General features: G+C 41.1%; 1 protein-coding gene across 2 annotated transcripts in view; it reads left to right on the top strand.

Annotated features, from left to right (window-relative positions):
* The window catches only part of R3HDM1 (R3H domain containing 1), a 197,251-nt gene that overhangs the window by 36,345 nt on the left and 142,658 nt on the right, over positions 1–18,248 (top strand). The window lies entirely within an intron of this gene.

Genomic DNA, 18,248 nt, shown 5'->3' with positions numbered 1-18,248 from the left:
AATGAAAATGATGGTTGAGATATTTAAAATTACAAAATCTCTGAGTTCAAACCAGAGGGGCAAGCTGTGTTAGAGACTTGGCACTGCTTGCTTCCTTTTCCAGGGCGCTTGGAGCAGCCCCTTCTAGTGGAGATGCCCTGGGGCAGGGGAACAGTTCTTAGCCAGGAAGCAACTTGTTGGATTTTTCACTTCTAAATATTGGTCTGGTGACATCTTTCTGACAACTTTTCATTCCTTGGCCAAAGTTCTTTTGTTCCATGGTCAGCTATTGGTAGTTTGTGACCACTTTGTCTTTGTGTTTTTGGCAGGGCAGGTCTGGGCATAACTGATACTCACTGTGCTGGGACACTTTGGCAGCAGGAAGGGGCTTAGAAGAAGCAGATAATCAGGAGGGAAAGAGCAGAGAAACATGTTAATTATAAACTTAACCTATAAGATAAATATTTCAACATCCTTAGCAGTATCTCTTAAACCCTAGAGGCAAGTGCATCGGGTGGGCAAGCTGCAGAATCCATAGGGTTACACAGGGCTAAGTGGGTTGAGGGGTGGACTCAGTTTCCATAGTCATGCCCATGTGGATGGACATCCTTTTGTCTTTTTTAATTTTATTGTAAAATAAGAACTCTTGCTTTATTGTCAATCTATTTACATTTTGATTGGCCAGCTAAGGGATCCATTTTCCAATGATAACTGAAAGAATAACTTCTGCTGACGTATCTTCTTCTGAGTCCCCCATTCCCCCAGTGGTCTTCTCTCAAATAATAAAAGTAGTGTAATTACAGTTGTGCGTACTGTTACCAGTGGTAACATCATGATTCTTGCTGATCGGGTAAGGTTCATAAGCTGAGATTTCATTTCCTGCTCGAGTCCCTGGTCCACTCCACAGCCGGTGCTCTTCAGGAGAGTTTCCTCGTCCAGCATGGAGAGGGCATGCACGCTTAGCAGCGCTGCCTGCAGTTGTGAGTGCAGCATAAAGGCCCTGGCTCATGGGCACTTTTTGCATGGGCCAGTTTTGTTTAGTTGCCCTTCTGCCTTACCATTTGGCCAGACTCTTAAGTTGGGAGAAAGTTGAACATAAGTGTGGCAGCTTACAATTCAACCCAGTGAACTCTGCCAACTCTAGTGTGCCCCTTTCTTCTGTGATCAGATGGGCAGTTTGCCAAATACCTTGGAACTGACATCTATAAGCCAAGCCAAGGAACCATTTGTGGCTCTATCAAGAACTGTTCACATGGCACGGTCTCAATGGCATTTGGGTCTGGGACCATCTCAGGTGGTTCCAAAGTGAGCCCTAGGGGAAAAGCTCTGATGCAAGTAGCTCTCGGCATTCTTCTGAGCCCATGGGTCTTTGGCCGTTTCATAGCCACTGCCCACCCTCTGAAACCACTCACCATGTTATGGGTCTTTCAAGTTTCAAGACTGTTACATGTTCTTCATCAGAAGGGCAGTCTGTATCCACCTCATAGCAGTTGTCTTCCAAATGAAACACTTGGCTCCAAATCTCAGTGGTTGTCCCAGCGCTTGCCATGAATCCCCTTATGTGTTAGGTCAGGTTGACTAGAGAAACAAATCCAATGACACTCATATGTATGTATGAAAGCACTTCATATCAAGAAGTAATCATCTATCAAGAAAACATCCCCTCTCCCCCAACTACCATGATCCGAATTCTACCTTGCAAGTCTGGATAGAGCAAAGGATGTACACTGGTGCAGATGGGAGCTGGAGGCACAGGGAATCCAGGGTGGATGATACCTTCAGGACCAGAGGTGTGAGTGACAATACTGGCAGGGCAGAGGGAAAGGGGGTTGGAAAGAGGGAACCAGTTACAAAGATCTATATGTGACCTCCTCCCTGGGGGACGGACAACAGAAAAAGGGGTGAAGGGAGACATCAAACAGGACAAGATATGACCAAATAATAATTTATAAATTATCAAGGGCTCATGAGGGAGGAGGGAACAGATGCAAAGGGCTTAAGTGGAGAGCAATTGCTTTGAAAATGATGAGGGCAATGAATGTACAGATGTGCTTTACACAATTGATTTATGTATGGATTGTGATAAGAGTTGTATGAGCCCCTAATAAAACGTTTTTAAAAAATAAAACATCTCAGTCCAGCCCAACTCAAGTCCGTAAGTCCCATACTACTACATTACATCCCTCTTCAGACTCACATGTCCACATGCAGTGATGTTGAATGCGGGCAGATCACAGTCCAGTGGGTGCAGAGTCGTGGGGATCCAAGGTCAATGGAAACATGGCAGGGCTTTGGTCGTTCTCAGGGTCAATGGCAGAGAGAGGGGAGATTCCTAGGACCCTCCTTATGAGAAGGTCACACCCACAAGGAGGAGGTTGAATATTACCCATGTACTCATATATCTTCAAGTTGACATAAAATTATCTGTCATATCTTGTATACTAGGGTCACTCTGATTTGAAGTCGACGTAATTGAAGTAGTGGTACTTCATACAAAGTGATCATACAAAGAATCTTTCCTTGCCTGCATTATAGTTTGTGTCTATACTCGGTGAGCTGTATGACAGGGAATGTTGTGGCTACAACCAATCACATAAAGTCTTTTCAGATTTACCTGCTTTTATTCAACTTTTCATTTTAATCCTGTCAAGTATATCCTCTGCTAGACTTTTACCAACAGGTTTTGGTTTTGCAGTATTATAGAAGAGAAGTGTTCCCTAGTCAGAAATAGTATTACTTCCCATAAAACACAGTAAAAGAGACATAACCACTTCCCATAAAGCCACACATTCATCATAATCCATCAGCCCCTGCATTCCCATCTTTCCCCAATCTAATTGTAACTCCTGTAAGGCTTTACAAGCAGGTTTTAGAAACCCCTTGCATGGAGCTCCCAGGCCAAAGAGTCTCAGAAACTTCTCTTCTTCACTTCTTTACTGTTTTACCCACATACATGTCTAAAGCCTTGAGTTCCCATGTGGATTCAAGCAAGGGCTCCTAACTTGTTTCTTAGGGCTCATACTGAGTAGATTTGTAGGACCATCACCCAAGATGAGTTGGGGTCAGATTTCTTGAATTCCTTCAAATTGGGGTAGTCTGTGTGGCCCTTACATGTTGAACACCCCATCGGTGTCTGCTTATCCTTTTTAAGTATTCCTTCTACACATACATTTGTACACGTTGTCAGGAAAGAGCCGTCTCTGAAGATGGATGTCATCCTTGGCAAAGCAGAGGACGGCCCTCAGTGAGATGGATGGACACAGTGGCTGCAGCAATGGCATCAAGCATAGGAACCATGGTGAGGATGGAGCAGGACTGGGTAGTGTTTACTTCTGCTATGCAGGGGCTCATTACGGAAGAGCAGACCGGACTCGGTGGCACTCAGCAGTAACTACATTTGCTCGTGGCCTCTTTGTTTTGCCTCCCTCATCAATGTTTGCTCTATTCATTCTATTTTTAATAGCTATTTAAAGATATTTACTCTGAAGAGTTCTGACTCTCTTCCTCCCCTTCCCCATTCTCTTTGATACCTATTGTTTCCGTGTCTCTCTTTTTTTTTTTTTTTAATTTTTACCCTTTAGAAATGGCTGAGTTTCATGGCTGTGCTTTGGGCCAGTAGTATCAGGAACTGCCCCTGACACATTCCTTGAGTAGAACCCAGAAACTGTGGAGATACTAGTTCAGATTAGTCAGAGCACAGGCTTGGCCAGTCTCTTTACTTTTATCTTCACTGTTGCACATAACAGTAACCAGGGGATTACATATTTTACTTTTTCTTGTTACAGTGCATTTCTTTACATAAGCCGTGAACTTCCTAAGCAAGTTTGAAATTCCCTTGATAATATTTCCCTTTAGTAGCTAATCCAGGAACCAAAAGACTCAACATTTTCTGTCCTTTTATTTTTTCTCTTCCAAACCACATGAATTAATGACTCAGGATTGTTACTTCTGACTCTCACTTTTTCTGACCTCCACTCTCTATGAAGAGAGTTTAAGAACAGAGTCCTCCAGACTGCCACATATGCCCAAGACTTTCAACATGAGCCTAAGACTCAAGGCAACTCTTAGTTCTCACCAGACCCAGATAGATTTAGTAACTCAAGGAACCGTGGTGGCACAGTGGTTTAAAGAACTCACCTGCCAACAAGTAACCAAGAAGAGGGAGGTTTGAGCCCAGGAGCCACTCTGAAGGAGAAAGCTGTAACAGCCATCTTATATAAACCGGGACCGTCATGGGAACCACGTGGTGCAGTTCTACATCAGAATCGGCTCTAGGAAAGTAGCTAGTGTGCATAGAGACTCTGGAGTGCCTTAGGGGTCTGCAGCCCCCAGGCTAATAGTCTTCTTTTATAGCCCCAAATCCCACACTTCTCTTTATACACTTGATCCAATTACAGCCCAATATGTAATCAGTTAGCACTTACTCCATTAGCTCATAAACCCAGGAACATTGTGTATTACTGATCTCAATATACTTTGTGCATTACTGAGTTATAATTACAGCTTAGATTACGCCTAACTATGGATAATTTTTAGTGCGTGAATGAGTACACATGCACAAATGCCCTCTCCTTTTTTACTCCTATGGATAATCTTATTACCAGTGAGGGCAGCGGTTAAGGACTCACCACTTGTCTGATGTACTGCTAAGCATAGGAAAACGGAAGCAGTCCTGCAGAGTGGAGTACCCAACAGTCTCTATGCACCTGTTAGAGCTCCCTTCATCTCACGTACTTTGGACATGTTTTGGGGAGAGACGAGTTCCTGGAGAAGGAAATGATGCTTGGTTAAGTAGTGGGGCAGTGAAAAAAAGGCCCTAGACAAGATAGACTAATGCAATGGCTGCAAAGTTGGGCCCAAACATAAGAACAATTGTGAGGCTTGCACAGGACTGGGCAGTGATTCTGTCTGTTGTGAATAGAGATGTTGTGTGTCAGAACTGACTCAGCAGCACCTAATAATACAGAAGGAAGGTTAGTGTTTACAATTTTTAATTAATATGTAAACCAGAAGACTACTTAGAACACATCTTTTTCATTTGAAGGACTGATACATGTGTAAGAATCATTAGTCTCATTTCAGCATTTTCTCTGGTTTCAATTTTTCTATTGTCTTTGGAATTAGGCTTGCTTAGCCATTAACTTAAATGTATTGTGAACAGAGTGGCAGTGTCCACAGAACCAGTGAAAATAAGAGAGAGAAATTAATTCTGCCTGATATTCATGGAGATAGGGACATTTGAGTTTAGCCTTGACCACTGTAGCAAAATGTAAAAGAGAACCATATACACAAACCTATGTGATCTTTTATGATCTTCCTCTTATATATACATAGGAGGAATATCTAGTTTATACTATAGTATCTTCTATATACTCATATATGCATGCATAATATGAGGGGTTTTTTCTTAATTGGAAAGCAGGAGCCCTTTTCAAAGGATTCATCCATCAGGACCTATTAGAAGGAGAGAAGAACTCATTTGGCTGCTAAAGGAACACTTTTCACAGGAGAAATAGGCTGTGGGGCGTGTGATGAGAGCTAACCATTGATCCCGGGACTTTTCTGCATTGCAAACCAAGTAATGCAAAGAGCCAGCAGCAGGCAGGGGTCCTTACTGCCACCCAAAGCAAGTATATGTCAACAAGTTTTACCCATTATACAGATCAGGAACTAAGTCAGCTCTTTCTACCCTATCCTGATGCAGTTCCTCCCTAGGGCTTGCTGATTTTATCTTCAGTGCTGTTTTGTTCTTTCTTTGATTTTTACTTCTCACTGGTTTAAGGTTCTGGGGCACAGAAGCCAGTTGCTGTACTCTTTAGCACCAAAGCCTGCGCCATCACGCCAGGTCCGCGTCAGCGCAGTCCTTGAGTGGCTGCTGAGGCTGTAGAACTTCGCAAGAGCACTCGGCCTTCTCCTGCCGCAGGTCACCTGGTGGGTTTGAACCTTGTGCTAGCAGTGTGGGGCTGTCAGGGCTCCTTATCCTGTAGCAGAAATCACAAGTCTAAGGTTATTTTTGTTCGTCGAACTTCATGAAAAATGGGAAAGAGGCTGTAGAATGGTGTAGTCACAGAAAAGGAGATGGTGTATAAAAGGGTTAATCACATGGACTCACTAAACCTCGTTGTGTGACCTTGGACGAATTACTTCACTTCTCTGGACAAGTCACTTCTCTGTTTCCTAAAGTCAAAGTAGAGCCATCTCTTCTGCTTCTCTCAGAGCAAGCACTCAAACATGCCTGTCACACAGCGAGCTCTTTCACATGTGAGCTCTTGCTCCTTTGTTGTTTGTGTGTGCTTCTGTTCAAAGGGTAGGCAATGGCATTCAAAATCCAGCTATTGATGATAAACAATTCTTATCTAATAGGTTTTGGAGATGAGTCATTACAGGATGCAAACAAATAAACGTCCTTATCCTCTGCTGCTTACATTTGTCTTCCACCAGCTGGTGCGCAGTTAGGTCCATGACCTGTAGTTATTTTCTACACAAGTTAAATGATGTGGGTATTCAGTGCCCTATATGGTTGTAAAGTCTTCTAAAATGTTTTGAATGTGTCGTGATGTCTCTGTAATTTAGGAATATCTAACCAAAATACTTCTCTGGTCCATATATTTGACAAAAAGAATTACCTTTTATCTGTTGTGGTTCGAGATTAGATGACTACATCATAATTGCATACCACCCTCAGACTTACAGAAATCTGTTTTGTACAACTTGATTAGCATTTAATAAATGGATAACCAGGGGAAATGGGTTCATATACCAAAATGGACAGAAAGCTCTTTTTACACTCCCCTCCCAATCTTTATTAATTATATGATATTACACCAGTGGAAGAACAAATTTCCCTTTACAAAATTACCAGACATAGGATAAAAATCTAGTTATCCTCGGAATAATAGAAATGAACTTAAGAAACTACTTAAGAAAGAGCTGTTGTATTATACTTTAATTATATGTCAATAAAACTATTACAATTCTTGTTTAATTTAATTTTTTTGCTGGGTCCTTGAATTAGTACAATTTTTAAAATCATTTTATTGGGGGCTTGTACAACTCTTATCACAATTCACATATACATCCATTGTATCAAGTACATTTGTTGCCATCATCATTCTCAAAAACATTTGCTTTCTACTAGAGCCCCTGGTATCAGCTCCTCATTTTGCCCCTTCCTCCCTACTTCTCCCTCCCTCATGAACCCTTGATAATTTATAAATTATTATTATGTAGTCATATCTTATACTGTCTGATGTCTCTCTTCACCCACTTTTCTGTTGTCCATCCCCCAGGGAGGAGGTTATATGTAGATCCTTGTAATCAGTTACCTTTTTCCACGTAAAATTCCTTTTTGAAGAAAGAAGGAAACTAGGTAATCCCCAGGAATTTTTGTAGATTATCTGTACTAAAACCTCTCCAGAGAATTTCAAGAGGCCCTGTTCTTGCATGCATGTAATTGATATCCATGTTTTGATTCTAGTTTCCTTGTTCTTTGATTTAGCTTTGTTGTGTACGTTTTAAAACAATTTTATATGTGTGTTCTTTGTGCCGTAATTGCCTTCAGGAAAACTCATTTAGGCAATAATAATAATTTATAAATTATCAAAGGTTCATGAGGGAGGGGGAGTGGGGAGGGAGGGGGACATGAGCTGATATCAAGGGCTCAAGCAGAAAGCAAATGTTTTGAGAATGATGATGGCAACAAATGTACAAATGTGTTTGACGCAATGGATGGATGTATGGATTGTGATAGAGTTGAACGTGCCCTTAGTAAAATGATTTTTTAAAAGTGAAAATAAACGAATTATACTTCCAGCTTAAAGCAAAACTTCAAAAGAACAGCAGGTAACCCTAAAGAAAGTGTAAGAAAGGAAATAATGAAACCTGAGATTAATATGGTAGAGAATAGTGACATAACAGATTCAGTTAATCTGTATAGAGTGTGTGTGTGTGTGCTGTGTGTGTATGCAGGCCATCAGTGAACTTGATCGTGTAAAGAAGTACAAATATGCAAAATATAACAAGGAAAGCAAACAGCCATTTTTCTTAATTATTTTGTGTTACTATAAGAGAAATGTCATAAGTGAGTGGCTTTAACAAATTTATTTTCTCACAGTTTTGGAGGCTTGAAGTTCAAATTCAGGGCATCAGTTCTAGGGGAATCCATTCTTCCCTGGGCTCTGGAAGAAGTCTGTCTAAGCTCTGTTCCTAAGAGAATTTCAGATAACTTGGCTTCTACCTTTCTCTATTTCTGCTGGTCTAAGCTCTATTTTTTATCTCAAAACACACTGACTCGAGACACTCATTGATTCACTTCACTCATTGCCGTCAAGTCAATTCTGACTAAGACAACAGGGTAGAATTATCCTTGTACATTTCTGAGACGAACTCTTCACTGGAGTAGAAAGCCACCTCTTTCTCCCACTGAGACCTTTGTGGTTTTGAACTGCTCATCTTGTCATTAGCAGCCCAGGATTATGCCACCAAGATTAGCCGTTCAAGACACAGCCTGCACTAATCCTTTCATTAACATAATAGAGACAGCCCATCCCTAAATGAGATTCTCACCAAGAGAATACTGCCCCTGGACAGAGTGGAAGCCTTGCAACCCTACCAGGGCAGTTTCCCCTGACTATGATTTGGGACCAACATGATGGGGGTGAGTTTGGGGTTTTGGTTTTGTTTTATATAATTGTGGGGGGGGGGGTACGGAGACACAACTCAACTCATAATAGCATTGAAAACTAAACATTTTTATACCAATTCCATGCCTCACAAAACCATACCGAGTACTTTGCAGACCTCCGCTGCAATTCTTTTGAGTGTCTAGATGAAATCAATAATTTCCAAGAAAATACAGATTACTAAAAATAACTCATAGGAGTGAGGAAACTTTACAATCATGACTTAATATAAGTAGTTAGAATATAATATTAAGGAAATAAAAGCAGCAGCAGCAAACCCCAATTCTATTCTAAACCCTCAAAGATCCACTGCTTTGTAATTGTTTAAGGTCATCAAAAATGATTGGAAGCTTCCTAATTTATTTTATGAAATAATATAATATTGATACTTAAATCTGCCAAAAAATATATCTGTCAATATATAATACCTGTTTATGTTACAATGTATTATAATTATGTTATAATATCCATTTGTTATACTTCATTTATTTTCAAGGAAATAAATCATATAATTATTTGTATATGTGTTATTAAAGCCTTTGACAATGTTTGCTCATAGAAAAAAACACACACAAGGATGTAGGAATTATGGGGTATGTCTTTAAATGTTAAAACAGCATAGAAAATTCAGTAGGCACTGTATACAGACAATAGCCAGTTAGCAATTGTATCGGAAATCTGTTTACAATAGCAACCAATATGATTAAATACTAAGAATAAACTTTTAACATAATGCGTATTGCCAATAAGGAGGAAAAGATTTTGGAATGTCACAAAAATAAGCTTGGATAAGATGACTCAACATTGTAAAGATTTCATTGCTCCTTAACTTTATGACTAAATTTAATGCAACTCCAGTAAAAGTACCAGGAAGCTTTTTTTATGGCTTTAGACAGATTAATACCAAGGTCATATGGCAAAACAAGAATAGTCAGGAAGAGACTAAGAAAGAAAAACCACTGGGAGTCCCAGCTCTGCTAGACATTAAAACATGTTCTAAAATTTGTATAATTAGGGTGTAGCCATGGCGGCTCGCGTGTCCTTTCCACCTGTGTCTGCCACCTCCCTGGCAACCATGGCACCACTGCCTGAGGCCACCACTCTATTTCCCTCAGTGATCCGGACGAGTTTCAGGGCTCCGCAGTCGATCTCGGTGCTCATGCGGGCTCCTGGTAGAGTGACCCAGCTGTGCCACCAGTGTAGCGATGCACCACCATTAACTTTAGAAGGAATCAAGGACCATGTTCTTTATGTGTCTGATAAAATTGAAACTCTGTGATAAGATTGACCCCGAAAAGCTTTCAGTAGATTCCCATTTTATGAAAGATCTGGGCTTAGTTTGGACCAAGTGGCCATGGAGGACGAATTTGGATTTGAAATTCCGGATGGAGATGCGGAAAAGTTAATGAGTCCACAAGAAATTATAGATTACATTTCAGATCAGAAGGACGTGTGTGAATCATGTGCCACCGTTCTTCCCTTTGAGAAGATTCGGATAACTCTGGCGAGTGTCTAATACAATAAGGCGGCCTAGCAGCACCATTGCTGACATAAGCAGGGTAATTCTATTTGGCTTCTAGTTAAGTTGTCTAAGTGTTTTTCCCTTTGAAAATAAATCTATAAAACTAAAAAATATTGTATAATTAAAACAATGTGCTTCCAAGTACCTTTAGTAATGATAAAAGTAGCTATGATAAAATCACTAGGTTAGAGGTAAGATTTTTTTAATAAATGGTTATGGGATACCTGGGTAGCTATTTGGGAAGAGAGAAAATTGAATCTACATCTTGATTCATGCACAAGTATAAATACAAAAACTTTAAAAATAAATAAGTGTAGCATTATCCATAATTACCAAAAGAATAAGTAACCAAATATCAACTTTAAAATAAAATATGGTACATCCTTACAATGGAATATTATTCAGTGATAAAAAGAAGTGGTACATGCTACAAGGATGGTTGAACCTTAAAGATACATACGTCAATTAAGGCTGCCACAACAAGTTGCATATTACATGATTTCTGTTTATATGAAATGTTTAGAATGAGCAGATCTGCAAATAAAGTAAATCACTGATTTCCAAGGTATGAGGGATTAAGGGGGGAGAGGGAGGGTTTGATGAGTAGGACTACTTAGGAAACTCCAGATAGACTCTCTCACTGCGATCGAGGTGATTAGAGTCACCGTGAGCCCATCAGACAGGGCCCCATGCTCTACCTCTTAGCAGGGGCAGAAAGCCCCACATTGCTCCCCCGGGGCAGCTGGTGGCTTCAAACTGCAAAGCTCGCAGTACCAACGGAATAGCTGTCGGATGCTACTCAATATATAGAGATGTGTGTATACATACATTTACATATATACATGGGGGCTTCAAAAAGATTTGTGGGAAAATGAAAAGATGATAGAATTTTTACACAAGCTTTTGGAAGGCCCCTTGTATTATGAATAAATGAATGAATGTAAATGAATAAATACAGACATACAACAAATACAGGTATGATAAACCAGAAACTAATATAATTGGATCTTTACTTGGGATGGGTAGGAATGGGCAAAGGATAGGTGCGACACAGACAAGATAAGGAGACCTGTGGACATAGTGTGTTAGACACTGGGCTGTGAGCCACAAGGCCAAAAAAGCAAATGTACTGCCATTAAATGGATTCCAGCTTATAGGGGCCATATAGGATAGGGTATAGAACTGGCCCCTCTGGGTTTCCAAGACTGACTCCTTATGGGAGTAGAAAGCCCTGTCTTTCTCCTGTGACTTGACTAGTGGTTTCAAACTGCTGACCAGTGGTTAGCAGCCCATCATGTAACCACTACATCGCTAGGGCTCCAACAGGTTGAAAACAGAGGCTTTCTGTTCCCATGAAGATTTACGATTTAAAAGCTCACTGGGGAAGTTTTACTTTGTTCGATAGGGGCAGTAAGAGTTGAAATCAACTTGATAATAGTAAATAGATGAGATATGAGGATAAGAGAAATAAATTTCTGTTCATTAAAGCCACCCATTTGTGCTATTTCTATTGTAACTGCACTAGAAAACTAAGACAAGGACCAAAAAAGCAGTGAAATCGCCACAGCACTGAACGTATCTGGTACCCATGCCCCTCTAAGTACCATTCTCTAGTCAAAGGAACCAGGAATCTTTACAGAAATGGTTGAGTCTGGGGATGGGGCATGGGAAATGGTAGATGAGCCTGGAAAGTGATGTGGTGCCATAAAAGTAGCTTAAAAATTAAAATGGAGAACACCATGGACAACTTAGTTTATGAAAATGTGGGTGGAGCAATTTACAAAAGAGGGAGCTTGACTGCACGTTTGAACAATGCAATCATTGTCACCCAGTTGCATCTGTAAGAAATTCTTAAATGGGTGTATCTTCTTTTTTTGTACAGTCTCCACTGTGTTAAAAATTTTTCTAATTACCTGAAACATGGCATCGACCACATTTCTTGAACATAAATTGCTAGCAAATAGAAGTATGATGTTGTTGTTAGATGCCAGCAAATCCGTTCCGACCTACAGTGGCCCTGTGTTCAACCGAACAGAGCATTGCATGCTTCTGTTCCCTCCTCACAATTGTTCCCATGCCTGAGCACATCGTTGCAGCCATGGTGTCAGTCCATCTCGTGGAGGGCCTTCCTCCTCTTCTCCGCCCCTCTATTTGGCCAAGCATGATGTCACTATACTCCCTGTAAAAGTTTACTAGCACTAGTTTTAGGTGATTGATGCAAAACACCTGATGCAGGCACATCTTAGAGATAATGTGGGTTCACTTGGAAATGAAGCTAGTCATATGAATTTTTTGTTGTCCCATAGGTACACAAGTTATATTATGCACACTAAAGAGTTACTGTCCAGGAAACCCACAGGGACAGGCCTACCCTGTCCCAGAATTGACTGAATGGCCCTGAGTTGGTTTGGTAGTCTTAATAGCAATATGAAAAGGTTTACTATATTGTGAGAATTCTCAAAACGTGACCCCAAAGACACCAGCAGAGCATGAGCATGAGCTGTTGTTAGGATGGTGGCTCTAGACTAGCTCCGTGAAGAGTTGCCACGGACCCTCTGTCAGGACCTATGACATCTGAAGTGCAGTAAGTGCAGAATGGCAGGTGAGGTTTGCCCGTGTGCATTTTTGGTTATACTTTTCTGTTTATTAGTAGAACTATACATATGTAAAGGCGTCCTGGTAGCATAGTGGATTATATGTTGGGCTGCTAACTGAAAGGTCAGCAGCTAGAAACCATCAGTCACTCTTTGGAAGAAAGAAGAGGCTTACTACTCCCCTAAAGAGTTACAGTCTATAAATTGAGATCGACTTGATATCAGTGAGGGTTTTTTTTTTACATATTTGTAAAATATGTATGAGAGGAGTACCCAAAAAAACAATTTTTTTCTCAAAGCTATGTATTCAAATTTTTTTGCAAGACAATCTATCACCTTCAAAGTACACTCCATTACACGTAATACTTTGTCAAATCTGCGATTCTATTTTAAAAAAAACATTTTATGGGGGGCTTTTTTTTTTTTAATTTTAACAATTTATTGGGGCTCATACAATTCTTTTCACAGTTCATATATATACATACATCAATTGTATAAAGCACATCTGTACAGTCTTTGCCCTAATCATTTTTTTCTCTTTTCTTCTTTTACATTTTATTAGGGACTCATACAACTCTTACCACAATCCATACATATACATACATCAATTGTATAAAGCACATCCATACATTCCCTGCCCCTTATTGGGGGCTTATACAGCTTTTATTTTTCAATCATTTTATTGGGGCCTTATCACAATCCATACATATTTCCATTGTGTCAAGCACATTTTTACATTTGTTGCCATCATCATTCTTAAAACATTTCTTTTTTTTTTTTTCAAAACATTTTCTTTCTACTTGAGCCCTTGGCATCAGCTCCTCATTTTGCCCTTCCCTCCTTCATGAACCCTTCATAATTTTTTTCTCATGTCTTATACTGACCAATGTCTCCCTTCACCAACTTTTCTGTTGTCCGCCCCAGGGAGGAGGTTATATGTAGATCATTGTGATCGGTTCCCTCTTTCCCTCCCCCCACCTTTCCCTTACCCTCCTCATTTCTCTACTCATTATTGGTCCTGAGGGGTTTATCTGTCCTACACCCTGTGTTTCCAGTTCTTATCTGTACCTATATACATCCTCTGGTCTAGCTGGATTTGTAAGGTAGAATTGGGATCGTGATAGTGGGAGGGTGGGGAATGAAGCATTAAAGAACTAGAGAAAAAAATTATTTTTAAATAATAAAATAAAATAGAAATGAAAGGGGGGGAGAACTAGAGGAATGTCTTGTGTTTCATCGCTGCTACACTGCACCTGACTCATCTTTGCAACCTGCGACCCCTCTGTAAGGGGATGTCCAATTGCCTACAGATGGGCTCTAGTTCTCCACTTCATACTCCCCCTCATTCTCAGTGATATAATTTTTTGTTCTCTGAATCCTGATGCCTGATTCCATGGACACCTTGTCATTACACAGGCTGGTGGGCTTCTTCCATTAGTGCTTTGTTTCTTCTGAGCTAGATAGCCGCTTGTTTATCCCCAAGCCTTTAAGACCCCAGATACTGTATCTTTTGATAGCCTGGCACCATCAGCTTTCTTTTTTTTTTTTAATCATTTTATTAGGGGCTCATACAACTCTTATCACAATCCATACATACATCAATTGTATACAGCACATTTGTACATTTATTGCCCTTATCATTCTCAAAACATTTTCTCTCCACCTAAGCCCCTGGCATCAGCTGCTCATTCCCCCCCTTGCCCCCCGCTGCCCCTCCCTCATGAACCCTTGATAATTTATCAATTATTTTTTTGTTATATCTTGCCCTGTCCAACATCTACCCTCACCCACTCTACTGTTGGCCGCCCTCCAGGGAGGAGGTCACAGGTAGATCTTTGTATTCGTTTCCTCCTTTCCAATCTGTCCTCCCACTATTGCCACTCACACCACTGGTCCTGAAGGAATCATCCTCCCTGAATTCCCTGTGTTTCCAGTTCCTATCTGTACCAATGTACATCCTCTAGTCTAGCAGATTTGTAAGGTAGAACTGGGATCATGATAGTGGGGGAGGAGGAAGTGTTTAGGTACTAGAGGAAAATTGTATGTTTCATCATTTCTCTGTTGCGCTCTGACTTGCTCGTCTCCTCCCTGAGACCCTTCTGTAAGGGGATGTCCAGTGGCCTGCAAATGGGCTTTGACTGTCCGCTCCACACTCTCCCCCTCATTCACTGATATGATTTTTTTGTTCTGATGATGCCTGGTACCTGATCCCATCGACACCCTGTGATCACATAGGCTGGTGTGCTTTTTCCATGTGGACTTTGTTGCTTCTGAGCTCGGTGACCGCTTGTTTACCTTCAAGCCTTTAAGACCCCAGATGCTATATTTTTTGATAGCCGGGAACCATCAGCTTTTTTTTTTGTGCCACATTTGCTTATGCACCCATTTGTCTTCAGTAATCGTATCAGGGAGATGAGCACACAATGATATGCTTTTTTTTTCTGATGATGCCTGTTACCTGATCCCTTCAGCCCCTCGTGATCACACAGGCTGGTGTGCTTCTCCCATGTGGGCTTTGTTGCTTCTAAGCTAGATGGCCGCTTGTTTACCTTCAGCCTTTTAAGACCCCAGACACTATATCTTTTGATAGCCAGGCACCACCAGCTTTCTTCACTACATTTGCTTGTTCACTCGCTTTGTCTTCAGCAGTTGTGTCAGGAAAGGTGAGCATCATAGAATGCCAATTTCCCCCACTTCCCCCTCTCCCATGTCCCCCAAACCATTGGTCTCATTGTCCTCCAGATTGTTCATCCAGCCTATCTTATTTAGACAGACCTGCAGAGATACTAACATGCACAAAAACAAGACAGAGCAAAACCAAGCAACAAAAGAAAGCAAAACAACAACAAACCAATGACAAAAAACAAAACAGGAAAGTAAAGCTTGTAGTTAGGTCAAGCACTGTTTGTTGACCTTTAGGAGTATTTTCCAGTCCAGTCTGTTGGGGGGCCACGCCCTGGCCACTCTGTTCCCTTGCTGTTCTGTTGTACCCCCTTAGTGTTTTGCCTCGGTGTGGTGGGATCAGATCGGGTGCAGTTCCCACGCTGTGTCTCTGGTGTTGTCCCCTGTAGGGCTATGGGTCAGTTAGGGACGTCATGTTTCATAGTGGGGCTGACCATGTGGTCCTCTCTGTGGACTGGTTGCTCTAATCGGAAATATCGTCCTCAAGGCCTGGTGGGCCAGGATGTGCTCCACTCTCTCCTCCTCCCCCTTCATCTGCTCTGGTGTGCTCTGATCAGATATGTCCCTCTCCCAGAGCTTCAGATTCAATGCATCCTTTGCAATAAGTTCTTCTCGGAGAAGGGGCAGATGTCCACTTAGTAGTTGAGATTGGGGCCGGCCCCTCAGACCTCTCCACCATCAGATTTCTTCACATTTGCTTATGCACCCACTTTGTGTCAAGGTGTGCATCATGGAATGCCAGTTAATAGAACAAAGTGTTCTTGCATTCTGGGGCCCAATATCCATCTGCTACCTTAATACTAAGCCTATAAATATATGCACATTAATCTATTTCACCATCATCATAAATGTATTTACATGTATACATACCTGTATTTAGACGGCTATAAATGCCCTTTGCCTCCTAGTTCTTTCCTCTATTTCCTTTTACTTTCCTATTGTCCCACTGTCGTGTTCAGCTTTCATTTGGGTTTCAGTAATTCTTCTCAGTTACATTGCCCTTGATCATTCCCTACCAGGCCTCCTACACCCTCCTTGCCATTGTTTGCAATTCCAAACTCCTCTGTTTGAATGGCTGACAGCACCTCCCTGGTTTTTTTTCTTCACCTCTTCTAAGTTTTCAAATTGGTGTCTTTTTTTGTTTTTAATCATTTTGTTGGGGGCTCGTACAATTCTTACCACAATCCCAATATATATCCATTGTGTCAAGCACATTTGTACATTTGTTGCCATCATCATTCTCAAAACATTTGCCTTCTACTTTAGCTCTTAATATCGGCTGCTCATTTTCCCCCTTCGTTCCCCCTACCCCCTCCCTCATGAACCTTTCATAATTCATAAATTATTTTGTCATATGTTACATTGTCTGACCTCTCCCCCCGCCCTTCTTCTCTGCTGTCCATCCCCAAGGGAGGAGGCTATATGTAGATTCTTGTCCTCGGTTCCCCCTTTCTACCCCACATTCCCTCCGCCCTCCAGGCATCGCCACTCTCACCACTGGTCCCGAAGGGGCCATCTGTCCTGGATTCCCTGTGTTTCTAGCTGCTATCTGTACCAATATACATCCTCTGGTCCATCCAGATTTGCCAGGTAAAATTGGGATAATGATAGTGGAAGGGAGGAAGCATTCAAGAACTAGAGGAAAGTTAATGTGTTTCATCATTGTTACACTGCACTCCAACTGGCTCATCTCCTACCCACAACCCTTCAGTAAGGGGGTGTACAGTTGCCTACCGATGGGTTTTGAATCTCCACTCTATATTTACAATATGATTTTTTTGTTCTTTGATGCTTGACACCTGATCCCTTAAATTGTTGTCCTTTTATGGCCCTCTGCATTCACAGAAACAAAAAGAAGTCTCAGGGAGCAAGGTCAGCTGAGTAAAGTGCGGGAGGCAAGAGAGGCATGCTATTTTTTTTTTTTTTTGTTAAAAACTGGCACACTGAATGGCTGCATAAGCAGGTGTATTGTCGTGATGGCAAAACCCATCCCCCATTTGCTACAAATTAGGCCTTTTTTGTTGCTTATTGTTACACTATCTTTTCAGAACCCCGATAGAAAGCTTGACTAACAGACTGACCTGTTAGAACAGACTCCAAATTCACTAACTGCTCACGTTAAAAAAGAGAGAGCATCGTTTTTTCCGGGGTACTCCCTCCTGTGTGTGTGTGTGTGTGTGTGTGTGTGTGTGTGTGTGTGTGTGTGTGTATTCTCTATATGTACCTATCTGTGTGTGTGTATACACATGTAAGAGGGGACCTGCGAATATTCCATTATCTTTCCATTTCATTTTTCCAGAGTTTTTGAAGGCCCTTTGTATGAAATGAGCAGGAAATACTGTAGTCATGTGATACTTTCACTTACAGTGTGGTGGGGGGGGGAACCTCTAGAATGTAGCACATGTTTAAAATGATATATGATTTCTAACTGTAATTAAGACAGCTGTAATTATGACAAGTTGTTGGAGAGCAAGGATAGTTTAAGAATAAACTTCACTGTTCACAAAATTAAAGGATCCATCCCCTTGAGGCACATAATATACCCTCATGTTGATATTGTCCATCTGTGTAACTAATTAAATTGCAGTAAGAGCAAACAAGTCAACAGGTTAGGCCGCATTAATACTTGGGCCACTTCCAGTTAATGTGTGCATTGCCCTCAAGTTGATTCTGATGTATAGTGATCCTGTAGGGCAGAGTAGAACTGCCCTTTTTTAAAATTTATTTATATTGATCATTTTATTGGGGGCTCATACAGCTCTTATCACAATACATACATACATCAATTGT

The sequence above is a fragment of the Tenrec ecaudatus genome, chromosome 13 (assembly GCF_050624435.1).
Source record: "Tenrec ecaudatus isolate mTenEca1 chromosome 13, mTenEca1.hap1, whole genome shotgun sequence".
NCBI lineage: Eukaryota > Metazoa > Chordata > Mammalia > Afrosoricida > Tenrecidae > Tenrec > Tenrec ecaudatus.
This window is presented reverse-complemented; position numbering and strand designations above follow the sequence as displayed.